Raw genomic sequence first — 27,860 nt, forward strand, 5'->3', positions numbered from 1 at the left:
TAACACACTGGCAACTCTCACAATACTCTATTTGCGCGTCATAGTTATTACGAGGGTTGAATGAAAAGTAATTACCTCGCCTTCATAGCTCGGGTTCAAATAAGGATATTTTAATGAGAGAACCAGGAAAATAATCCTCGGAACGAGCTTGCCCGTTACCTGTATTTATTTTCTTCATAATCACCCCCATTAACAAAACCATCATGCCAATGGTAAATAGATTTCTTAAAGGATCTGCTATTTCCACAGACTTTTGTTAATCTCCTTGCATTAAAAGGCTTGTTTATACCAACTTCCAACCCTCCAGTCCTTCGAAGTGTGTACAACCCATACGACCCGGTACAATGGCTAACTTTATTCTTGAAAATATAATATCAAATTTTTTAACTAGTACCTCGACAGAAATCTGTTGCTTCGTTAAAGTTTCAGCTGCATTCATTACAACGTTGCATATATGTATACAGTCAAATCTACTTTTGGACCTATCCTCAATTAACCCTTTCGCGCTCATAGTAGATATATCTCGTGGCCCGAAGTTATTCGGTTAAGATGGAATATCTCGTGACTCGATATCCTCCCTTTGACAGTTTCGAAGCCTGTACCGAAATGCTTTCAAGCAAATGTGCTGCAGATATTTATTTTAGACCACTGGTTTCCAAACTTTTTGAAACCCGTTCCCTCGAGATGAGTGGTGGATTTCAAATGACACAAAGGGAATACATTCCAACAGTCGTTAAACATTAACGATCAACAAATGGGGTTAATAAAAAAAATCAATTTTCAATTCAAATAACCCAGAAACCTGAAACATCGAATCTAACCTGTCGATAGGATATAATAATAGCAATTTATTAAAAAAGCTCAATTTCCAGTCTGACCCCAGTTCTCGTATTTCTAACTGGATCATCATCTGGCGGTCGAACGAAATTAAAATGACGCCCGCAGCCAGGCGAAAAACTAATCGCGCAGGCCTCGGACACCCTGGCAAGTTTCACCGAAGTTTACTTGAATGGAACCCCCTGGCGGCCGAAAATTGGTTCGACCTGATTAAAGTGGACGCTTTACACGCCGCACGCGCGCAATTAAAACTGCCATAAAAAAATGTATAGCTCGCGTTAATTATCATTCGGTGACAGCGTCGACGGTGGCCGCCGGTATCAGGAATTTAATAATACTCCCGCGGGGGAGGGGGGGTTGGACGCGACAAAAAGGCCGACGCTCGCGAGTCCCCGATATCGATCACGCCCATAAACCTGTCTGACCTCGTGATTTAATGGCGAACCATCCATCTTGGCTGTTTCAGTGTCACGCGTGCCCAGGGATCGCTGTCGCTACTTACAACCTGAAATCTTCGAGTCAGCAATCAGGAGCGACACATTGATGCACCATCAGCGATCGATCCGCGGAGGAAGTGACGAGGCACCGACGACGCGCCGCCACGGAAATCTCGATAGACGTGAGTAAATCCACTCCATCGTCCTGTAAAATCGAATTCCCGGCTCGTTGTTCGACGAGCACGCGGAAATACCCCACTCGGATGGATTCTCCCGCGTCGACACCAATCCGACCTCTTTCTGGTAGCAGCCAATCGACCAAGAAGCACGCGGAATCAGACCCCCGCGAGTCCGCTACAAAAGGGATGTGCATCGACGTTTGTTTTGTTGCGTTCGCGGCAGCAACGCGGGCGTGGGCGTGGTGGGATTTACCCGTCGACGAGCTTCAACAGCCATAGCGCGCCTGGCGGGTTGCAAATCGAGACCTTGGCTCCGGCAACCTGCCATGGAGGGCAACGGAACTTATCGTTCTGTCGATTCACAGCGACTGCGACGCAATTTTGGGTGCAATGGACGGAGAAGGGGACTGTTAAGGGTCGACGATACCACCCGCTGTACGTATACGCGCGCGCTCCGCTACGGAGAGACCGAAATTACCGAAAGACTCGGTGCACCACGGAGCGCAGTTTGCGCTAGCATTAGAATTCATAACTGCAACGACCGCCGGTTCTCAACGAAACGGAGGCGGTTAACGAATGGCGGAATTACCAGAATGTAGAATTATACCTGGGCTATCGAGAACCGTGGCGTCCCTGGAGAACGATACCTGTATTTTTAGCGCGAATCGATACGTAACTTCGCGGCGCGCAGAAGGGCGAATTTAAATTTCCAAGAGATGAAAGTTGCCCGGATTATTTGCGCTCGAAGGAAAAACGGAAGATCCGTCTGGAAATGAATATTGATCGGGAGTGAAATTTCATTCCGCTTTGATTCGATCCTTGAATCACTATTTTCTCACGGGTATCTTCTAATACCAAGATCAGTATATATTTTGATGACGACGTAGCTGGTTTTTCCAGTCATAGAAATATCGGTTCATGAATAACGAACGTAGCTTACATCCCGTTCCGTTTGTCTTCTACTTTGCTTTCACGTTCGTTCTTTGCGCTACGATTTTGCGACGGATGAATAAATCAGCGTTCTTTGTCGTTGATAGATTCCGGGATTGTTCTATTTTACGCTTTTGTCCGATATTTTTTTAACCGTCCGATATTTTAATATAAATACGTGGCTTTCAATAGATTGCAAATTACCAGTACAAAGGAGTTATCTGTGATTTGTCAGTTTTATTACACATTCTTGGGGAATCACGATACCGTACCAGCGCAAATCTCTAACTTTCCCAAACAATATAACACAATTGACACTCAATGAGCTCAAACAGTTTTAACTGCAGAAATGGGTCACGCAACAAGGATTATCAAAGTCTGAAGGACCTGTTTTTATTCCACGTTTACGAGGACTTTGTTCTCGTTTTTAAAATCTGTATGCACTCGACCTTAAAAAAAAAAATAATATCAATAGTCTCAAAGACTTCAAGCTTTGTTCGATGGAAACTCTATATCGACGCAACTTTATCTCGTATGAAATGCTGGAGAAACGATAAAGAATAGCAAGAGTAACGCACTCGTACGGCTCGAAAGACCATGAAAAGGGTGACACGTACCTGAAGGGATGTAACACGCGTGCGTTGTAACAGAGCAATTCGCGAGATGAGCCGACGCGTACGTGTCACTCACAGTTTGCGCCATTCCGAACGCCCACGTGCACGTTTATTTCGCCGTTATGTTGATTGCGATCCGTTGCAGCATCGGTCGCTGCACCTATGACCGATACGCGTCTGCTCGTCCCAAAGGCACACGTGCGTTCCCAGCCGTTTATTCGAGCCGAATTCCGTAAATTTCGCTTACAACGTCCTCGCCTCGATGTCACTCGGTACACATCTAATATTCCGTTGACGCGTCGCGCAAAGGACACGATGTCTATACGAGCCAAACCTGTCGATGCAACTGTTACCAGCCGGGACCATTTTCTGCCCAAAAGACCAACGAGGGAGGAGACTTTCCAACGGAATACGATTTATCGAAACATGGAAGAACCGATGCTAAGACTGGGCGGTGCTATCAGGTTGAAAAGTCTGTACTGCAACGTTTACGAATAGCGATTGTTATAAAACGAGCCGAGAACGTAATTTTGAAATAGAAATTGAAATGGCCAGATAGCGACGCGTTGATCACGATACAGGGAACGTATCGGAGGTTGAAAGGAAACCTCCGGTGACCCTGTTTCGCTCCCTTTTCATACGCACGAGCGTAACTGAAGAAACGAAACTGGGATACGTTCGCGCGGAAATACGTCAGTGGGTAAATAGGTCCCGAGGCTTCCATAGAAATACGTATCGTTAACGAAAAATCGACATTGCGGCCGGTTGATGGAGTCTGCTAATCGCGATTACCATCACGCTGGGCGCCATATCTACCGGCCTTGTGCTTAGCCAATGATCCAAGCTAATTCCGATTAGCTCGTAGCGCTACCGATCATCGACGTCAGTGGTTAGTTGATAGCCGCAGCTAAAAGCGATTACGTACAGCCTGCCCCTATCCATGCTACGTTGTAATAACGAAATGCATTGTTGCTACGACTCTCTAATCGTTCTGATTGAACCAGTACGCCCTGATCTTTCTATTTCTCCAATCCGTTAGTTTCTGGAAAAATGCTCTTATTCCATGGTTCGTAGCCTTATCTCGTCCATAGGGACGTTGACGACGCGAAACATCACCGATACTGTTGTTTATGGCACCCCAACCATCGTTCGCCGTGCGTAAATCTTTATCGAACGGAACAAGACGCGACGATCAACGAGACGATCAGCATGACAATTTCGCCATTATCGTAACCGAAAGTATCATCGAAGTAAACCGCGCAATTAACGTGCACCGGCACAGACTGTTTCAGATAACGGATTCGTCGGTCGAACAATTGTCAGTGAAACGCGAGCACGTCATTCCGTTTAACAACGTGAAATCAGACAGCGCAAACTCCACGAATTTTAACGTCCGTGAAATCTCAGTTAAATAAATAGAACCCCCCCCCCTACCTTCGTCCCGACCGTATATCATTTATGACGCGCACGTCAGTTGCCAGCGAAATAAATTTAAATTTACTTCCCGCTCCCGTGTTCCTTTTGTACGCCCGCGTTACAGACCCGTAAAGGGGTGTTCCATTTATCATAGGCAGCTTGAATATCTTCGTTGCTTTCGATGACTGGCAAAATGGCCGAAGAAATAAATTGGCCAGCGATACGAGTAGGGTAAATATTACGATTAATACGTTCCGATGGCGAGGCGTATTCTTTGTTCGAACAAGACCAAACGTTCGCGTTCGCGTTTTCGCCGACGTCGTTGAGAGCCACTAAATTTCGATCGTACGCTATATCGACTCGATAACGGAACCTATAACGTCATAACAACGAGAAGAATCTAGTTATAGATCGGATCGAGTCATCCTGTGCATAATTCATTCGCGAGTTTCCACATGTTAAAGTCAGATTTTAATTAAGATTAGGTCGTAAAGCAGGATTTATCGAGGCTTGTTCGTTCACGGTAGTCCGGCCAATGGTAAAATTTATAACCCCGCGTGTTTCCAAAAATTTTACTATCACGATGTAATTATAATATTAAACAAGTTACGCACCGCTCGATACCGTTTAAGTTTGCGTAATGAAATTTTTTTCTGTGGCTGGTGCCGGTTGCGCGAAACAGTCCGCGTAGATCGTTTCTATTATACGTATCGGTAATTCTCGTACTGAAAATTTAATTCCAACGCTAGGTGGTCCAGGGAGAAAATGTTTTATTATCGAGGTGTATACTTTTTAATAGCGAATTAGCTCGCGTTACACACGAAGTTTGATCGTTTCCATGTCTGCTTATCTGGAGGGGCAACATGGAGCGTTTCGACTGGTTCGGGCAGATGTCCCAGGACGCGGCAGCTGTTACAAATTCTAACAAGGAGACGCAATCTCACGCTAGATCGACGGGCTTATCTGTACAGTACAGAAGCAAGCGTGAGCGCCGTAATTTTTAGCAATCAGACCCCCTCCCCCCTCCCCTTTCCCCAGCCCATTTCACGAGCCTCCTCTTATTCGTTTTCTTCGCGTAATCACGTCCACTTGGACGAACTTCTTTGCTCGCCGCTTCGGCAAACAACTCGTAACTCCTTCCCTATCCTTCGGAAAAAGTTCTCCGCCTCGAAATACGGATTCGAGTGATCCGCTTACGGGGCTCATGGGGGGGAAAAAACGAAGAGAAATGCGATCAATTTCGACGGTTACAGACAATTAAAAAAAGAAATTTCGTAATTCGCGTATCGCGTTCACATTCGCGTTTATCGCGGTAACCTGAAAAACACTGCACTCGATAAGATGAACTTTCCACTTCGTAGACCTGTTCCGTGCGTCCCCTTTCGCCGAAGGCGTCGTTAAGTTTAATTCGAGTTTCTCAGTTTTAAGAAGCCCGCGTCCGACCCGGAGTAACACGGCGATATTCTGGTACAATTAGCGGAATAAAATTTCCGCCTCGGCGTAGCACTTAAACGCCTATTAAGGCACGAGTGGCCGCGTCGAGTTGCCGACAGATTTTAATCGTTCGAAACCAACGACTCTCTCTTCTCTCGCGTCGAGCGTTAACGAACGAACAACATACACGTTTTATCGCGAACGGAATCTAAACGTACGCAATCGCCATCCGTTGGGGAATGTACGCAGCCCTCCGTGCAACGAGCACAGATCCAACGATGAATATTCAATAAATAATAAGGATTTATACATTAGCCATACTTCCGCGGCGACTGCACGCGACCGCTGATGTATGTTCATAATTAGGACATTATTCGCGCTTCCCATGGCTAATTTGGCGATTGTGTACACCTGCCCGGTGATTGCACGTAATCACAGAGTTTGTACTTTCACGGTGACGCGCGCGACGAGCAATTGAAACGCGACGCCATCGAACCGTTCGCAGGAAAAAAAAAAAAAAACGCCAAGCTCGTAAAGCATGTTTGGCAAATGCGTATAAATCCGTCACGCGGTTTTATTTTCTCGTCCTCGTTCCCCCGCGCGACGGAACTATCTCGCGTGTTTTGTAAACGGCGTATCGAACGCACGCGACGAGTGTCATTTGCTCGAACGAGGCATCGCGTTGCTCGTACGTGTCTCGACGCGCTAGCTGTGACAAAAATCGGGACGGAGTCGATCCTCGGGTGAAAGATAAATTCAAATGGCGAGCTGCTTCGAACGAATCAAACTGACACCGGGAGGACGTCGCTGACCACCCACGCATTTTGATTGACTTCCAACGTTACGAATCGCGACGTATCAAAGACACGCTGAAGGTGGAAATCGTATCTGGTAAATGACAGCGAGCAAACGAACTCGAGACACAATTGGTCGCGTTGCTTGATAATTTTCTAGATATAGGTTCATGGATTTTTTAAGTTTCTATGAACGGTGGAACGGGGAAATTTCAGTGGCATGGCCCACATTCCTAGCCACGCGATAATAATTCCGGCCTGGGTCCGCATTCGCGGGCGTAGGTGTTCGAGTTACCTAAGTAACGCGACTGGCCATCATTCGGAAGATGGAAGTTTGTATGAACCGTGCAGCTCGAGGGAGTTCATTAATTATGAACACAAAAGCGTGTTTCAGTGCAATTTTCAACCCTCCAGTATCCATTGTAACTGCAGATAATACATCATTATTATTTCGTCCCATAATGGGTGGCGCGCTGCGCCTCTGCCGGTTGCGCGGTCTGTGAAAGTAGTCGGAATTAAATTCGAAACGCGCAAATTGAAAGCTGACAATGATGGAGAATTATAAACGGTTGCTATTGTTGAGCCGCGGTCGATATGTGTTCCGTCGTTTCTAGATATCAAACAGCCAATCAGACGAGCGTCCATTTTGGTTTCGTTCCCGGCAACTTTCGACATCCCGAAATTAACCAAACTCACCGATCGACATCTCGACGTTCGTATTTTTTCGCTTTGCCTGCCGGAAGCAATCAGTTCCCTCTTTCGCGGTGCTGTCTAGTACGGAGCTATTTTAACCAGCGGTATCGTATTTTAAAAATACCTTGACCACCTTGTATGTTCCGTCTAATTTCGAACGACATTCGGTGTCGCTTTTGTTCATTTATCCGGCACTCGGCGACGAGCACGGAAATTTGAGTACACACCGTACACGTGAAATGTGTCGGCAGTAATTGCCGTGGTAATTACGGTGCGTCAGTTCGCCGACCACTGTCCGTGTAATGCGAGTCTGAACGCGACTTCCTGCGTGAACTCGACGCGCCGATATCACGGAAGTTCGCCAAAAGGAGCAAAAACCTAACGACGCCCCAAAGATTCCACCATCGCGACGGCTGATTATGTTTTCGCTGCTGCGAATTCGCGTTCTTGGCTCTGCAATTAATTGTAATGTTCTCCCTGCTTATATTCTTTTTCTCGCGTGGAATTTTCCCGACAACCTCGGCGGTATACTATCAGAAAAATGATTTCAAATATTAGAATAAATTTAATTTGCTACTTGATGCCCGAAACATTCTACATATTTTTTGTTCACGAAGTAAATTGTAGGTAAACAGTTGAAATCGTTTTCTTAATTTCACGTTGCCAATCATTTCGTTTCCCAACTTCACGGGGAAAGAACATTTGGAAAAGACCGTAGGAAAAACTTAGATTCCCAATACAGTGGAACGTCGATTATCCGTAATAGAGTTCCCGATCGCTCGAGACCGTGCTACCTCAAATAAAAGCGGAGCTCCTGATAATCGGAAATCGGATAATCGAAACTCCATTGCAAATAATTTAACTTCCTTGCTGCTTTCCCGCGTTCCCTACGCTCGCGCGGGATTTAAATAACCCATCAGGCCTTATTAACTCATACCGGAAACTGTCTGAGGAGAGCGAACCGAGTTATTCGCTGTTTGAACATTGAGAGGTGATCAACGCCAATCGAACAGAATCTCTTATTTGACCTGAAAGCGAAATCGTTCAACGTACAAAAGTTCCGCCGGTGCTTTAGACTTTGATAGTTGAAATGTGACTTTAACGGTCAAATACTTAAAACAGTTCGAGTTTCGCTTGTAAATATAATAAGTAATAACAAGCTTAAAGATGGGTGTTTCAAACTTCCTCGCTTTCATCGATTACTGTAATTAACGAGCGTAATTACTTGGTTAACGTTTAAAATTGTCGCGACACTGTTTACCTTAACTCGTGTCGCTCTTTTATTAGTATTCCACGAAGCGTTTTATATGCTTTCTGTAGACTGTTGTACCGTTAAATAATTGTCTGATGATTGATAGAAACTAATTGAAATCTGAAGGGTTGGAAAATTCATATTATTTTCAATAAATGTAGGTCTCGAGTCAATAAAATAGCTGAAATGCTGCCGGAAGAACGACGTGGAATTTCCGAGGCGCTGGTTAATTAATCAGGCCAAGCAATAATTTCGCTCAGCTCGTAGCCACGCACTCGTTTTACGCACTCAGTTTTGTTTATTGCTCCGGGAAACCGTAACGTTGAAACAAATCGCCCGTAGTTCGTGTGTACCGACGCGGCGGTAAATCATTGGCATCGTTTACTATCGGGACCGGCTCTCGCACGTGCGTGAATATGAATTATACTATCTGGTTGATCGCCATTAACGCGCACGATCGTCGAATGATACTGTGGATGAGGAATTACGGATTCATCGAAAAATGTTATCGCATAATGAACTCGCATTCGCGAACTGTCTACGATTGTCTCCGCGAAACGCAAGGAAATCTATTATTCTCCATAGTGTGAACGAAGCTGATTATTTACCAGACACGACAAGTTTTAAAAACATCGCTCTTTTTCCCGTATCCTCGTTTCTCGATCCGTTTGCCACGTCCTTATCCTGACGCTATCATAACTACCTGAATCGTGATTAGTTGGACCACGATCCCGCCATAAAACGCGGAAGCAAAAACTCTAACAAATCGATTCGTAGAAAACATCGTGCCAGCAATTTACCGAGTGACAGTATTATTCCCGTCCCGGTATTAAACGACCGCAATTACTTAGTTCACCGAGATATACCCCGTGTTCTTCTGTTTCCCGTTCATCGATGGCGCGTTGATTCTTTGCTACTCAAGAATTTTTTATATTATTTGCAACTGACCCAGCAAAATCACGCGTAAAATAAATTTGAATTGATCTTCTTAACGGAAGCGTCCAATATTTGCTTACGGATTAGTGGCAAATGGGTAAGATAAGATAAAGTATCTTAAGTGGTACGATTTTGGGAACTCTCCCCTGCTCGAGACGGTCCCGAAGCTCAATTGCTATCGTTGCATGCAGCACCACGCGCTGCTCCTCGTCTTTAGCTCTATTCGAGCACAGACGTCCACGCGTTTCAGCAATCTGCTGGCTTATCGTTCGATACATCGTTCAGGGCCGGGCATCGCTTTGCATACGTTAAGGCGATCCGATGGTGGACCCGCTGATCACGGTTATTTGCTTGTCCCTGGCTGAACGCGCTATGATCCAAACTATCATAAGCTTCCTTCTTTTTGTCAACATTATTTCCAACAATCCTTCTATTGGATTTCTTTAGAATTTTTTTACCCGAATACTGTTGGTATAAACTTTGCATAATTACTTATACTTATCACGAAAGTTGTGATTCGGTTATTGAATAGGAGAGCAACAGAATAAGAGAACGTGCTTAATTAGCCGTTGAAGTTTCGACCACTTGGAGCGTGGGTCCTATTCAGAACTATTCGTAATAATATACTGTTAAGCTTTTCACGTGCTTGCGCTTCATTAAACATCATTTAAACAATTTCAACGGGAATATAAATGCACTTTAACGAGCTGTACAACTGTACGATACAACCATTGAATACAAAGAGCTTCTCTGCATCTACTTCGTGTTTTCCTTGATAGCTAATCAGTATCATTATGAACGGTCCTTTTGTAATTGTTTTCTCACTTCAGCTGCGATCGTCGCAATAATACAATACCGTGGAATTTGAATCAATCATAGTGATATAAAATAAATACACAGGAAATATCAATTTACATTGTAAGTACAGATAGAGTCCTCAATAAATCCGTTCTCTGTTCAGTTTTCGTTTCTAATTAAGATTCCCATTCAGACTTTTTAATCAAAAATATAATGACTCGTGTTTGGTCGCACAGTCGAATTTTAATTAGACGAAGAAAAGTAAAAATCATTTCCATATGGAAAAAGCACACCGTGTTGGCAAAAACTTTCGTAATAAAGCACGCGCTATACCGCGCCGTACACTGTTGCCCGTTAAACTTTTTTTAATATTAAAATCGTAACGGAAGACACGATACCACTGCTACGATGTTTTATAACAAGCTGTTCGTTTCTCGTGTATAGTGTTACAGGTGGCAGGTGTTTGGATATTAACTCCACGGAAAAAGAATCCGCGGATGACCCGGATAAGTCCAATTAGAACGGTCGTACAACATCGAAAAGAAAGTTCAGTAAACTGTGAAGCGGATACTATTTCTTCCTGCATAACGTTCCAAAAGAATCTAACATAAATTCTTTAAATGGCGATATGTGAACACAGAATAGAACGGATCTCTCTATGATCGAGGCTTATTTTCACGTTGCTTCACGTTCGTTTTTTAATCCCACGAAAGGCAGTTACAATGGGAAATATACTTCTTCCGTTGAAAAGAATATGCGCCGAATCTCTCGTCGCCGTAAAATGTGCAACAAAACTGACGTTCTCAGTGCGAACCGTTCCAATATTGGCAGAGAGCCTGTCGGAGTTAAACAGTAATATCGTGCCTCGCTCCATTCCGCGCCACACTCTAATGGAACAGAACTTCTGTTTTTTTTTTAATTATTTATTTCGGCCCAGTTTACAATCGTACGCCGTTCGAAAGAGATATTAACCCGCGAATAGATGGTCAACCTGCAAATTGAACGTGACATTATGATGCCTCGAGGCCAGCCAGCCAGCCCCGGGTATTAATAAAATCCAGTAACGTTTTCCCGATGCACGCTTACGAGCCAACGAATTAATCACAATGAGTTATTTCGCTTCAAAACCGTAATAATTATGGCAGCGCGGCGGGGAGGCTCTGCCGTTTCAGCTGTTAAATTCGCCGCTTACATTTTAAAATCCCGATAGCGCATTATTAATTGTCGTATCATATTGTTATGACGATCATGACTCTTCGTTATTACTCATTTTCCGGCGTGTACCGAACCAATTTCGTAATTACAATTTTATCCTGATCGTCCCGTTGCTGAAAACCGCGCGTTCGTATCATAAAATCGCAGAGTTTCGACTCGAGAAAATATAATCTTCGACGACGCGTACTGTCTCCGTTGTTACCGTAAAATTCGTAAAGAAACACATTTTCGATATATTCCAGGCAGAAAAGGTCGTTGCCCTATCTCGTATAGAAATCTCAGACTTATTGTGCGCCTCGAACGTCCCGATATTCCCTCATGCACACGACCAAAAACAATGAACGTACAGAATGATGAAGAAAAAACGTTGTCTTTTGTCCGAGAGCCGCGCGTCGCGCCAATGCGATCTACAACGCTATAGATTCCCGCCGCTACTTCGAATTTCCTTTTACGACGAAAACGCGATCGTTTCCTTTTATTAGAGAATATTTGCGCGTGCACACAGCACGCACCGATCATTCAAAAGAATTTACCAGCTAGCGTACAGATATCAATGCTTTTACGATTGTATGCACACCCTCTGCTCAACCGTTAACGTGCACCAGCGTCTTCTGCATCCCTCTTACGGTGGCATAACGCAGGGATTCTCAACAGGTACACGCCCCACTGGGACACGAATCACGGATGTAGAACAAATAGGAAGGTTGAGAATTACTGTCGTTGTAGAAACAGGAGATACGCGACATCCGATATTCGAACCCGTTCGCGTTCCAGGATCGTCTTCGACTCTGACAGGGTTAATACTTCCGGCACTGTAATTTGCAGGGGTTGAGACGATGTCCTATGGACTCCATTTTGCGAGAAGCTCGCAGATATGCGTGTCGCGAATCGACAGAGAACACGTATAATAGTATTTCGATATTATAAAGTATCGTTTCGTATTCAATAATCTCCCCGATGCTTAAACCGGGACCACACCGAAGTTTCCCCAAAGTTCTTCACGTTTTATAGAACTTCTTGATACTCGACTCTGGGTCAATTGGTGCCTTATTCTCTCCAATATTAACCCTAAGACTTTTAACTTCTTCTTTGTTGCCGCCACTATACAGGGTGTTCGGCCACTCCTGGGAAAAATTTTAATGGGAGGTCTAGAGGCCAAAATAAGACGGACATTTAATAACTTTTTAACGAAGCCAAAATTTTTCCCAGGGGTAGCCAAACTCCCTGTATACGCGTTCTTATTCCCGAGGCCCTTTAGGCTTTCGTCGTCGAGATTTTATCCACGTCGCGTTACGGTAGGGAAAAAGGTATGAAAGTGTATCGCGCCCGGAAGTGTTACGTTCTTTTGTTGTTGCCTCCGGTTTACGCGTACCTTTTTCCCGCGCGCAGGTAAACAGATCGTGCGTTCGCATAAAAATATCTTTTCAAGGAGTCTGTATGGTTTGGAGATAAAAATAAATTGATTTTTCTCATTTCAAATTCTCTCGCGCTTTCGAGCCTTGAAATTATTATGCTGAAAATAATCACAAAGTTCCACTCTTCTTTATATAGATACTATATATATCCATGTGACTAACGTGCATTGTCAGTAGATACTATCTGCGAAAGATTACGTTGGAAGAGATTAAAGTCAGATTATCGATCATGGATTACGTCACAGGCTAGCATGATCGAATGCATTTCGTCGCTTCGTGAAAATTATACGTTCTCTATACTTGGAACACGATTGCCCGATGGGACTGACACGCACTTTTATCACGGCAGTCAACCTGTTAAATTACTTTATGCTTTCCATACCGTGTGGTCGTAAAGATGCTAAAGGAGTGGATTTGCCAGAGGTAAAAAGAGTTTCTTTCGAGCCGTAATAGTTTCAATTTCTCCGGGCTCTCGTTCTCTGATGAACGAGAAACGCTTGTTTGCGCGAACGACAGATCGCGATGCACCAAAGTTTCTACGCGGTTCGTCGCGATTCGTCGCGTCTCGTCCACCCCCAACATAATGAACGGCAAACGAGATTACACGCTTTGACACGCTCGCAGGAGGCTCGCGTGACGTCTTGCATTTCGGGCGCACGTTGAATAGGGTGAAGAAGATTAATGGGAATAAATATGAAATTTGCATTTGGATGTTCCACGACGCCGGAATACCTTCCGGTGATACAACCGCGTTATGGAAATTCGAAAACGTTAAGAACGAACGTCGGTCTTATTTCACGGATCCCCGCAAATAAAGAACTTGACAAGACATATTTTCGTTACAAAATAGAAACAAAGATAGCAGACGTTGTAACGAAGTTTATCTTCCCTCGGTGCCTACGTTTATCATACGCGCCGGGATGCACACGCAAAGTGCAATTGCACCATATATATTCGTTTAGATAAATCGATTCTTCTCGACGTTCCGCGTATAAAAGTTTTAGAGTAGTGTTCACAAAATGAATATTTTATGAGATATTTCAAATGGGAAATGTCGAGGAATCGTTCGGAAAATGTTATTCGATGGGGAAAGGAACTTAAAATAACTTGTCCAATTTTTTGAACGTTTTGGCTCTGAAACTTTTATACACGGGATCTCGCGAAGACATCGATCCATAAAAAAGTTGCATCGTTGCGATTAAAAATGTATTTCGCGCTTTAACCTTTACTGCTATTCTTATTTTACGATTTAGATGCATGGTCCCTGTGGCCATCCGTGTTAATGTACTGCCCATGATATATGTTACGGCATAATAATTAGAAATATGTGGGGACATTGCCCGCAGTGGCCGCTAAAGGGTTTTCATCATCGTCGTGAAATCCCAGTTTCCCGCAAACTTCATACTTGTCCTCGTGCTTTAAGCACGAGCCTGTTAAGTAACCTTACTAATGAATCCATTAGCAGACTGTGGATGAAACCTAGACCACCGTTCCCAGTAGTTTTATTTCTCACCGTTATGACATTTTTTTCTTTTGAGCAACTATTCGTAAGTAATTGGCTCATTTCCGATTAACCGTCGAAATACAAACGCAACGCGATCGCTCGAAGATTTTTGCTAAAGCTCCGAATATAAAAGATCTCGGTCAAAAGACTATCATTAATTACGAACTTCGAACGATAGGTATGTTTGCCGCGAAGTTCTTGGAAGCAGACTTTGATAATCATTTTAAGTACTTCTCGCGTATAAATATTTACCGCCTCAATCGCTATGCCTCTGCATTAGACACGAAAATTGCATCCAGGGAAGCGTAAACTGTTAGTTAATACATATTTTTCTTTAAAACTAATTAAATTCTCGCCACGTCGCTGATTTGGAGTTTCAACAAGAATTGGAAGGGATTCGATTACAAACCTAACAGTCCTAACATGTAGTCTTGAACCTTGGACAGTCACCAGTATTCTTGACGAAGCTTTTGACTAAAATCAAAAACAAAATTACACGTTATACAGTTGTTTGTAATGGTTGCAACTATCTTGTCAAGACGAACAAATTGTCGTCGGTAGGAGAACGAAGGATTTCAGCCCCCGCAGGAAATATATTCGATTTGTGCTGGACGATAAAATAACAATAAATAATCAGCAGCGAGCCAGGGATAGGGCTTTGAGAAATGTCTAGACTGGTCTAGCCAACACGAGTTTCCGACTCGGTTTATTTGGTTCCCGGGCACGTTTACGCGCGCGCGTCCATGGCTCACGCCCACGCAGCTCTTCGAGAGGAAAGTCGCGTGCGCAGCACGTGTCTTCGCGTGCCGCGAAAGCCACGCGATTCATTTTAACGCGCGCCGGCAATGCACGGTCGTTGGCGTTTCTATCGGTGTGCAATTTCATTATTTCAATCCGTTATTATCTCAAGGATATTGAACCACGCTCATTGTTTGCTCCCCTGATCAGAATAATTGTCTATTTGCGCTAGCTAAGAGAAATAGCAAGCAAACGTCACCATCTTTCCCAGCGACATTTCTCACTCGCGCGAACTTTCCTGTTACGTTACGTTTCGTCGAGAGTGCTTGTTATCGATCCTTTCGCGACACCTACGTATTTCCGGCATCGTCAAGTGTCCACTGAACGTGCGTTCACGAAAGGGCACAAAGGAGTACGCTTTCCCTCCGCGCGGATCCACGCCCTTCCTCCGCAACAGTGGCAATTTCTGTCACGGTTCGGCCATTACAGCGACGCAGTTAATACGAACGTGCGAATCGAGGGATTCGCATTCACCGACTCGATCGAATGGCACTCTTGCCGATGCTGCGGCAATTTCGAAAAGCAGCGAGGGACGAAGCTCGTCGCAATTTCGCGTGGATCTCGCGCGAACATAATAAAGGCACTTTACGGTCACGATAGGGCCATAAGCTATCGCGCGTCGTGTATCAACCGTACGCATCTGTGTCGAGTAAATGGCCAGAAACGATGGAAACGCGACCGTTTACGACAGGGGGATGCTTTCTCCAGCCCGGAACGCACACTTCTGGATAATCGTGCTCCGTTGTTTGTTCAACAGTCTTAGACGTTACGTTGTACGTCAAAAAGGAATTTACTCCGGCCTGGAGCTTTCTATTTAATGATAATATTTGAGTATACATAGGAGTAAAGAAACAAATTTAAATTCAATTAATGGGATGGCGACGAGATCGTCGCATAAGTAACGTTTATTAATTCTAAATTAACTCGTCGTCGAATCGTAATATTGAAATCAAAATAAACAGCCGGGGATAACGAATTCAACTGCTGTGATCGATCAAACATGAAGGTTTGAAAGGCCAAGCGCGCGCTGAAATTGATTAAAAGGACACCGAATATAATTTAAATTAAATTCTATGGGAAAACATGGTCCGAAATTGCGCCTTGGACCACCGCAGGTGGCATTTAGCAATATGTACCCGTTACACGATAACGCGCTTTACATGTATTTCGAAATTGTTTTACCGCAAACCGGAACCGTTTCTAATAACACCGTTTGTGGACAACGAAACCAAACTTTCTATTCGTCATACGCACCCGGCAATTGTAAACAATTTATTGGATTTCCGTTCCACTTTGTCCACGCGTCGGATACACCGCGTTATTACATTAATATATTCGTATTACGAATATATTATTTACGTTGGCTCGTTACGATTTACGTTATTATGATATATTCGGCCGTTAAACTCGACGGCTAATACCGGTAACCGTGTCGCGATCTGGCCCGGCGATTATTTATTTAACCCCTTCCCGCATTTTAACGAGTGGGACTCGTGATTGAGTTTTAGTTCCTATCGGTACGCCACAAGAGTTGGTCACGATTCTTATAATCTCTGTTACAAAGCAGTTTAGCATGAGTCTGGTCTGTTCACCGCGCGTTTGGGCCCGGATTTCGTCGAGTTAAATGTCACGAGAAGGGGTTAATTCACCGACCAAAATTTCCGAAGTACCATTCCGATTTTCGATATCCCCGCGCCTGAGAATTCGATACTGCGAGACGAAGATCGCCGATTGCGATCAAAGGAACGCCAGGAATCGGTTGCTCGTCGAGTGTTCGAAAACGGGTAAAGTCTGCGGGACCGCAGACCGTGATTGACACAGTCATTAAGCTCAACTTCAAGCGCATCCACGGTGTGCACTTACTGTACCGCGAGGCCGTGTACGTGCGCGCAGTGCATCTCCGGCTCGTGCGTGTGCATGATCGGTGGACGGTACGAGGGCTGAACGAGCTTAAACGGTGGAAAGGAGAGGGTGGCTCTGGCCAGAGCGTCAGAGGAAACGGGGTTGGATGCGGGTTTGGGTGGGAAGCAACGGTGTTCTCGATATGATTAATGCTTAGCATGCGTGCTCACATGCGGAGGACAGCTGTGAGTGACTTGCACTCCGCCCAAACGCCGTCCATTCGACCGATACTGCTGCGCGTGTACTCGGTTCGAGCGCGCTTAGGTTCGTAGCGTGCCTCGAACCGCGACGCCGACGAGATACTGTGTCCATCTTGGACGCCCAACGTGTTCGACACGAATTAACTCGTATTACAGCAGTCCCCTACTATACGCTGATATTTCACCCCGGATGTATGCGAAACGATCGTCCCCGTGTTTATGTTTCAAAAGCAAAACTCAACTGACCGAGATTTAAAGCGTTTATCATCGACTAACAATGGTTCTCGTACTGCATACCAATTTTTAGTCAACAATAGATTGCTCGTGTTTTATCCGTTGTGGGTCAAACCGTATATCAATAACCAAATTGCTCGAGATTGATCGATAACCAAGGTATCTCTCTGTTTTCGATTATAATATACTCCGACATTGTAAGGAGCAATTTATGTTGAATTTTATGCGACTATTTTGACTAGATAAAATGTAGTAAGTTTCTGAAGTATATTTCGTCATTTTATTAAGCGATGGGAGGCTTAACGCGTCACGCCATTTACATGTTAACGTCGAAAGGGGTCAGCGTGCCGTTAAAAAGCGACGTTTACGTGAAGCGTACGCCGACACGGTTCTCGTTAATCCGGCTGTTCCGCGGTGAACAGCTTTCGCTCGTCGTTCTGCAGTCGATCCTTCCCTCGTGGTGTAGATTTTTAACGGGTACTTTTTTTTCATGGGCAGGTTGAACGATGATGCGGACAGGGATGAGAGCGATTTTGCTCGTTTAACTAAGTTCTTTGTCTTTTATACTAACTGTCATAAACTCTAGCGATAGTCACAAATTTCGGGTAGAGTAGTATCGTATCTAGTTTTATCGACAACAAGTTCGGAAAGTTGGGTACCCGTGACCAGGAGGGAAATAAAGTTCAATACATACGGAAATTGAATCACGTAACTTTGTTCGTTAGGGCACAGATACAAATTTTGTTACCATACGGCACGGAAAATTCTTCTGAGCGGCTGTACTACAAGCTTTACGTGTTTTAGAAAATTAAGAATCACCAAGAGTTGCATGTAAACTTACTTCGTAAATAATTGGCATCGTTCAGCAAAAATATAAAAAATTATATGGACGAGATTGACCCAATTTGGTGCGAAATTCCAAATTATGCATTCTATCGTACCTACCCCTAATTAAACCGCGGAAAGTGATCTTTCCCATTCCCATACTCATTCGTATGCATCCCAATTTGCATACGGAACGTAGGTAGGCACCTTTTTTTGCCAAATAAAACGTAACAGCGATCAAGAATCTGCCACCCACAATTTGAAATATGCGAGACGAGTCTGAAGGGGTGTAGTACGAAAAATTTTTAATACGTGGTTTACGTTTTCGTGTATGCTGGTCTGGGTTAGATATTTCTGAAGATTAATGTCGCTCTGTTTCGCGATCATCGGTGTAATGCTTCTGCACAGCCATCTAACGTCTTATCTCACGAAACCACTGATCCCTACACACTGGATGCGGTATGGATACCAATTTCTATACATTGAATGCGGTATAAGCATTGAACTCCGGATGCGGTACAAGGCTTCTAAGCCTGAGAAGGCTCTATGACGATACGGAGGTTGCCATCTTCGAGAATAAACCATACGAGTCCAAAGTACCATCGGAATACGAGATGTCAAGACACTGTCAACAAACTAAACGACGCTAGGGGCGAATTAAATGTTTTCAAGGGTTTTCTCTCGTTTTCGTGTATTAAAAGTCGAGTTCCGTAAAAGCGAAGACGCGAGGTACGCTCGTAAATTTCGCGACGTCCCGACGCGCCTTCAATTTCCCACCCCCGGTGGACGCTCCCCGCGGATGGCGAACGAGCCTAACAAAAGCGAATAATGGAATAACAAATGCGATCCGCGTGTTTCAATTATCGCGGCGTAACACCGCATGCTGCGACGCGTTAATCCTTTGCCTTCGAACGCGCAAACTGTCCCGGCGGTTGTTTTCCTTTTTTCTTGCTCGAACCGGCCGCCCCCGTGCTTCGTATTTTACATCGTGTTCCCCGTCGGTGCATCCATAAATTACATCAAACGAACGCCGTGGCCGCGCAGGGGGGGAAGGAAGCTCGGCGTTAAAGTATTAATCGATATTCGATTTGCATCGACTTCGGGACACGCGTCGCGGCTTTAAAAGCCACCGACGAATTTGCCCGCGACCGTCGTCCGTTCGCTAACGCGTCTGGTTATCCCCCGGCGCCGGTGTGTCTCCGATGGAAAGATGGCGCGCGTAATTAAATCGTCGCTGGGTTTTTAATGCGACGCGAGAAAAAAGAAACGAGCGATGGGCGCGCGCGACCGCCCCCGCGGCATGAAATAGTATCGATCGTAATTCAAAAGTACACGACTCGCTCGTTACACGATACAAAAGAACAATTTTACGGCTGTTGGGTTATTACTTTTCTCTGGTCTTTACGCCGACCGTCATTAGAAGTCAAATTGAATGCGTGGGCGGCCACTGCCTCGCCCGTACGAATAAAGGAAATAATCGGAAATAATCAAAAATCGGTGAAGATGTTCTCTGTGCATCGTGTTTAATGCGGGATGATTATAAATTATACGCTATACCGAAACCTTTTTCTGTTACGTGGACCATCAAGGGGTAGCGGGACTTTACAGCCATCAAATAAAAACTTATAATGTCTGATAATAACCTTAAAAAATGTAACGTTTCAAATATATCCGGGAACGGAGTGTTCTATAAACAGTAGAATTAAAACAAAAAATGTATTCCCTCATATTGTGTATGTTCAATTAATAAACGATACGAATTGATTAAAGTGAATATAACCGGCAAAGTTTTGTTATTATATATTTATTATAGACTATCATCGGTAGTTGTGTAATAAAAGCAACAATATTCGATGTTAATTAAACGACATGCAGAATATATTAAATCAATAAGATCGGGATATTGTGATACTTTAACGGTATAAATAGCAGACGCGTTTCCATAATAACTGGTATTAATTATTTTATCAGACCCATGACGATGTTATAACACACTCGTCTCATTTTTATTCATGTAATAAAATTATCAGAATTGGGTCATTAAATTTTGAAAACCCCTGTACGCGAAACATTTTTCATCTAATTAGTCCTGAATTCTGCTCCGGAATTTGTAAATCTGCCCTCTCCGAACAAACTGTGTTAAATTAACCCGGTACTAAATATGTGCACAGCGCCGCTACACGAGAAAAAGATAAAATATGAATTATTAAACATTAAAATTTGTGTATTTAAATTTTACGAATTATATTTACCACTCGCAGCTTTCATAACAACGTGATAATGGTAATATCATTCTAGTTTCACTCGAATTTGTAATTCGTTGTTCCTGATGTTTTTTTCAAACGAATCTGGTACATTTTTCACTCGTAAATAAGTAAAAATTTCATCGATCCTTTGACAATCGCTCAACGATTTAGCATCACAGTACGTTACGAACGTGCATGTGTGTTGCAACTCTGAATAATGTACGAATATGAATATTTTGTAAAGTGGACCGGAAGACAAGCACGTGGTATTTTATTGATCGTTTAAATAAAAGCCAGGGTCGTGACGAGAATCGCGAATTAACGAGCGTGAAAAATTCTAGGGAATGATATAATATTTGCCGCGAAACCCCGTGGAGCTGTTGAAAATGTTTAAATTAATCACTACGTGTATGCGTATAAAGAGAGGCTGATTTGTAATATTTTGCTTAATAATTCAAAACCGCGTTGAAAAAAATTTCTAAAGTATCGTAATAATTACAGAATACGAGAAACAAAAATTCTACCGTGTGTTGAAATATGTTACAGAGGTAAATTAAATTTCGTACGCCCATTGCGACGAACAAGATAATACTTTAATATCGTATTCCTTTTTTGAATATTTCTGAATGAATTGATTTCGTGGATATTAAAAGCGCGCGAGAATACAATTCCTACAATGTCTATTGTTTCATTGCAGCGGGTCTGACACGGTTATCTGGAAGAATTATGTCATTAGCGTGCTGAAGTAGGCCATCTTTTTAAAGCGGTGCATCCTCGAAACAGGGCACCAACTCCCTGCTATATGCCTCGAACATAAACTACACACAAAATCCGTTTAACTCGGGTCGGGTAAAAAGTTATTTGCAAAAGCAGAAAAAGTTTTAACAAACGTGGTGCTCAAATTTCCTAATATCTACAGTAACTTTAATTCGGTTCGTTGAGCTCTTTCTAATAAATTATTTCTCACGCGATATTGCATCGACGATGACTCGAAAGGTTGCTCTAATCGACTAACAATTTATCAATTCATTTTAATTTTCATTATTGGACGACTCATCCCGAGCACGTGCCTTATCGCTCTTTACGGTACACGCGACGCTCGGCGTCGGATTAAGATAAAAAAGGTCGATTTCTGGAATAAAATCGTCTATTACGCTTGTTAAAACCCTTCGAGCGAATTTCGCGACTTTTATCGACAAGCTTTAATAATCGCTAATGGAGTTTCCAGAATCGCTGATTATCTTTGATATTAAAAGATTCGCGATACTTTCTATCGAGAGTGTCGTGGCTGTTCATCGATGTAACAGCGATAGACGACACGAATCGTACACTTGTTCGCGTGGCCGGGGTAAACGGAAACCGTCCTTAGAAACTCGAACGCGAGTCAACAAGATTCGTGCAACGTGGAACATTATTGCTTCAAAACCCGCGGCCAGAGTTGCTGCGCTAGTTTGTTTGTTATTAGAAATGTCTTCAAGAAGTTTTCCACTTTAGGGCGGGATCGATAGAAAGGATTTCGCCTGGCTGGCTTACTCGTGCATGTTTATTCGTGCCAAACTTTTTTCGCAGAGGGATTCAACAGCTACGAGTCCCTCTGATAGAGACACCAAGCCTGAAAGAAAGAAAAGAAGTAAACGGCGACATGATATTTAATCACAACAATATGCATTATGGAAATCAAATTAAATTATTCTAAAATTATGGAGAGTAGCATATTCGCGTTTGCACGTATTTAGAATCATCTCGGTTTTCATTATACAGGTAATTATAGGATATTTTATGCACATATTGCATAAATACAAAAATACAAATAATTAATCACGAACTGGCGCATCGAATTACTATTATTTTATATTGTATACGTTGTTCAGAAGTTTACAAGCTATAACGGTGATTTATTGTAAATAGATTAATTCAATTTGGTGACGCTGGTCAGCGTTAATGACTTCCAGCGATTTTTAGTGTCAAAAAGTTGGGGGAAAAGCTACGCTAAAGATGCAATTAAATGAATTTGTGGTCATCGTGGAATGTGCTTCATGGAAATCAGATTCGTACGTTTTCCTCTCGTACCGTCGAGCAATCTTTTCAGCTGCAATTATTTCTACCGACCCAAATAGCGTTTCAATCGAGAAGAAACAAATAAACGACCGAAATAACGTGACCGGAAGTCGAATTCAACTAACAAAAGCGACGTAGCTATCGCGAGTGGAAGAATAACCGTCGACGACACTCCGAAGAAATTTTAACTGCAAAAAGACACTGTATTTAAACAATAATCAGAGCCACGATACTCCGACAAAAATGCTGCCGCGGAACAAGCACGCCCGTACTCCACTACTGCATTGCGCTCAGCTACGCTACGAAGAAGTATTTGGCGGAAAATCGAGAGGAAAAACAACGAAACTAGGTTTTCTCCTTCTTATTGCATTCATTCAGTGTTTGTTATAGAAATTCTGCTGTAATTAACGAACTAATTATCTCGACATTATGGAATACTCATTTTCTTAGTACCTAGGGAGTGGTGGAATGAAATATTCAGAGAGCTTTCACAGGTTATTATTCTTTGGAGCTGTTTCCAAACTTACTCGATTAATCTGAAAAATCAAGTTAACGTTAATGCTTAAAAATGATAAACTTGCATGTAAATTCCACGAGAACAATCAGATAAATTATTTAAACTCCAAGTGAAAGTATTAAATTACGAATACGTATGACTTTGAAGTTGTTGTCCAACGTAGATCAGTATCGTCGGCGTTGTATGACTCGGTAAACACACTCACATTCGCGCAACTAAATCACAGAAACAATTTAAAAATATCAACGAAACAGTCATCGGATACGATGATATCGTATCGTACACGGAAGAATGTACGCGGAATTGTAAGAAAATCTTATCGATCCAACGGTCAAGAGTGATAGAGTAATTCGCGAAGCACGCAGATAAGTCGCGTCGTAGAGGTGACTGAAACCGTACTGAAGAAAATTTTGAGAACCGACCTTCTCCAACGCGGTCCCGGTTTTGTTTATACCTGTGATCCTATCCGGAGCAGGTATACGCGAAGGCAACAGCCGATCGATTAAGTGGCCTGTGTCTGCCCCTCGTCGAAGGACTCGAGAAGGATATTCTCTCTCTCTTCAGGTATTCTCGGAAAACTGTCATTTCGATTTTGACGGTCGAACGGGGAATACGCCTGAATAACAACTCGTGACGATCTCTTAGTTTCGTGTCATGCTACGTAAGTGACCGTGGATATTTGTTGACTACTGCGTTCGACATTGAAAATCACTCGAATCTGTTTCGTTTGAAAAGTGTATATTCGTACTAGTGGTAGATGTCACGGTATTCAAATTGTGCATCGTGGCTGGGATTCTTAAACTGCACGATGCCTTTGTAAAGGATTACGAGTAATCGGTATACGTCGAAGATGCGGCTGCAAATAATTGGAAGACCGATGGGATGTGTGTGAAAGGTACGTGATTAGAATAAGAAAGAATCGTAGAGTAAAAATGTAAAATGAATGTTTCACCGTACTTGAATATTTGTGAGACGACCAGTTTGTAAGAAAGTGGAAATTCCTGAAGGAGTAAAGTGATATACAGGGGCGGGAAACCGTACACGCCGAAAGTCGAAACCTAGGGCTACGAGGGTAGTCAGGGTGCCATAAATTACAGATAGAGCGACACAGGCCCTCACGAGCAGGGTCTGCCACCCTAAAAGTGGGGATTTATTTTGTAGCATGGGGCCCCACGTGGTTAAGGCGTTCCTCTTTTCAGCTGCGTGTAAGGAAGTCTTCCTAAGACTTTTCTCAAAGAGAAAATATTTTTAAATCCTAATTCAGATAATTTCTGTTTAATTCAGCGGGTGCTTTGAAAAGGTAACTTATTCGGGCTCTGAGAGATCCTGGTAGCGACTAGTATCGGGCCAAATGTCGAAGAGAGCAAGAGAGAGAGAGAGAGGTAGGGGGATCAGATGACGTTGAATCGGGGATATCGTGGCAATCGAATTCGATTTGCAAAGTATAGAAACCGGGTTGAGAGTGGCTCGATTGAAAATAGTTCGGTTTCAATCTCGCCCATCTCGAGACTTCTCAAGTGCTCCTGAATAAACACTGACTTTCCCGCGTCTGTGCACCTGAAATCAATTCTACGGAACAAGCGAGGTGTTAAGGTGGCTCCGGGCGATAGAGGCGGACTCGGGGCGGCCGTGGGATAAGGAGATATGGGGCAAAAATTTGAACAGAAGAACTCTGTTGGACCGCGCGAAAAGTGTCGACGGTACTTGACTTCCCTCTATCCGGCTGAATAAAAAGCTACCGGGCTTCTATGGCGTAGGGGGCAGGGGGGGGGGGGCAAACGAGATGGAAAGTTACTATTTCCGTCGGCGGTGCCGCCTCGAATCGAATTCCAGTTTCACAGAGGAACCCGAGAAATCTTGTCACGTATACTCTCGATAATGCTTCTCTCAAACACCCGACATGCCCGAGAATTCTTGCACATCTGTCGATTCGTGGGTTCTTGGTAAACCAGCGCGATAATCGTCGTGCATACAGTATTCGGGCGATAGCAGGGCTAATTCTTTGAATCGAACGAAATTATCGTCGCGAACGTGCAACCAACAATCTTACGACACGTATGAAAATATCGCCCGATAAAAGTGTTGTGAAACGACAAAATTCTGTTGCAAATAAGGGAGTCTTACCGTAATATAACAAATGTTATATTTTACTAGCTTGAAAATAGGTGGACAATTTAATTGACCATGAAGATTTTTATAAAGTAAGATGGTATCGTTCAACTTCCTACGAGCGTCCAGTGTTTGCATATTAGGTTTACCGAGGATAAGATCGTAATTACGCCCTGTCGTACGCATGGTGTAGCCTCATTTCTAGGAAGCTAGGCGCAGTAATTTATGTTCGATTCTTTGTAACGTACAACCTACTATTTACTGTGACTCTTATTAATATTCAGATACCATGGCATTCCGTACGTTATTGCTTTACGGAGCTTAACTAATTAATTTTTAACGAGTCATCGCCTTAAAAATTGTACAATTTTCATTACTTATTGCGATCTATGGTTAGACTGATCCCTACTTCTTATCTAAATCTGGTTGAAAAGATTTGCACGCACCAGTGTATAATGTTCTTTTGTTTCTCGTAATGACTAGAGGGATAAACTTTAGTTGCCCTACAAACCCGACAAGTTTCATTAATGTCAGGCTGAGCAAACGTCGCGAACGTCCTTTGCAAGAACAGTGCGATGCCTGTAATTAAAAAAGCGAAATTACCGTCGCCGAAAGATACACAGAGCCGCAAGAAATACGAAAATTAATGTTCCGGGGACATTGAGAACAGCATTTACGATAATCAGCGGGTAGTGAAAAGAGCTCCGATTCAAAAGAGCCAGTGATCAGCGCATCTCGCGTTATAGCGGGCCTCCAGGTGCTCTAAAGGAATCAAAGCGAACGAAGATCAGAGGCTTTTATGCGAAAGTGACTCCTCGAGTTGCACATTTTCTGTCTGCCGCAGTCCGGAACCGGCCGAGAGCTTGCAATGAAAATCTCGCATGTTTACTGAAAATCTGATAGCGCGATTCTTTTCGTCCACAGTCACGTCTCTCCGCTCTATTCCAGACTTTCCTTCGACGCTAACGACAGTTTCCCAACGCAATATCGTCCATAATACAAGACTTTCCTATTCCTTTTGGCAACGTCTGCAACTTGGAACAGACTCGAAGTTAATCGGACATCTTCAAAGCGTTCGATCTGTCTCAATCGAAGGTCCTTTGGCTTTTTAGGCCGATAACGGCCAAAAAGCCTTGGTCCTATTCGTATCCCGGCCTTGTTAGAGCACTGTCCGCGCAAATACGACACGGGTGCCTCGTATATCTTGTACAGTTTCGGATACAAGCGCGGTACAGATGTACGTGTCGTCGCTCGGAGGCTGCGCCACGCGGGACATCGTTCATCTTGCGCGGTTGTACGACGATCCTTGGCAACGATTTACCGTTAACCGAATTATACGCATTATCGGGGTCCCGTGTATCGTCGGCCAAGGATTAACGAGCGAGGTATAAATAACTGACACGCTATCGATCTTGTATCGCATCGGGGCTAGTGGTTTTTCCATCGTGAGCGAGCGAGCGTGTACGTCCGTCAGTCTCTTCCTGTTTCGCGCGAGCAAATATTTGCCCGAGTCGAAACACAACGCGTTTTAATGGCGTTGCCCAGATCGCATTTAGACGTCGAACAATACGCGACCAGTTTCGGCGCTACCTTTCGTTTATTTTCCCCTTTTTGCGTTTTTCGTGATTAAATTAGCGGGTCGCCCTCGTACGAGCCGAACGAAACGGCGCTTAAGTCGTTTAGAAGAGCATTTCACAAACCCTGCGCTCCAAGAGAACAAATAAATCAGTGAACATTTGAGCAGTTTATACTGAAAGTTAGGGTATCTCGAGGAATAGAAAATACGAAGTATGTTCCTTGAAATTCCTTCTTGCTTACGAGGAACGAACATGTAAGGATGCTGAATAATGATGAAACATGTGGAACGAAAAACAGAGAAAAGAACATTCCTATGGAAAAGAGACTAAGAAATTGTTGGATGTACACCGGAGAAGACTATCCTACTTTTCCGTAATATTACTGTAGCAGCGGTGGTATACGTGGAATTAATATTTCTTTACGCTCTTAACGTAAATTTTAAAAACTTTATAACGAAGGGAAACATTTTGCACAAGCGTAGCCTGCGTCTTTTTGTCGTGTACGAGATTTTCGTTTATTCCCCATATTCGACGTTCTATTGTATTCAAATAATCCCTCCACCCGAGGCTACGTCACAGACAGCCGTCGAACGCAGCATCCATTACTTCACACCGCGTGCATCCCCGTAAAGCGAAAATTACAAGAAATTTGTTCAAAGGGGCGGAACGCGGCGCATCCAGCGAACCCGTTTTCGTCTAGCGAATAACCAAACGCCGAAAAAGCACATTTCCTTCTCGCTTCCTGATGGTTATGACCCTCGTGAAACACCCGCCAGCGCATAAGTATGCACTGCAGCAGCTTATTACACGTATAAAGTATCCGATTTAACGCGCCCCCTTTATCTTTCTTTTCGTTTCCCCTTTTCCGTCTCACGGTATTCCGCGGCGCCTGCAAACCCCCGCCGCCGACGATTTTCTCCCTCTTCCAGCCCGTTTCATC

The 27,860-nt window shown here is 43.6% G+C and overlaps 1 protein-coding gene across 1 annotated transcript in view; it reads left to right on the forward strand.

Annotated features, from left to right (window-relative positions):
* Positions 1–27,860, forward strand: part of LOC122399402 (leucine-rich repeat-containing protein 24) — a 245,515-nt gene that overhangs the window by 181,247 nt on the left and 36,408 nt on the right. Inside the window, exon 6 of the mRNA XM_043400066.1 lies at positions 1,304–1,456. The gene's annotated coding sequence lies outside the window, so the exon portion shown is untranslated. The remainder of the gene's footprint in view (positions 1–1,303; positions 1,457–27,860) is intronic.

This window comes from Colletes gigas, unplaced genomic scaffold, assembly GCF_013123115.1.
Source record: "Colletes gigas isolate AHSC1104 unplaced genomic scaffold, ASM1312311v1 Colletes_gigas_Sc00013, whole genome shotgun sequence".
NCBI classification, from domain to species: Eukaryota; Metazoa; Arthropoda; class Insecta; order Hymenoptera; family Colletidae; genus Colletes; species Colletes gigas.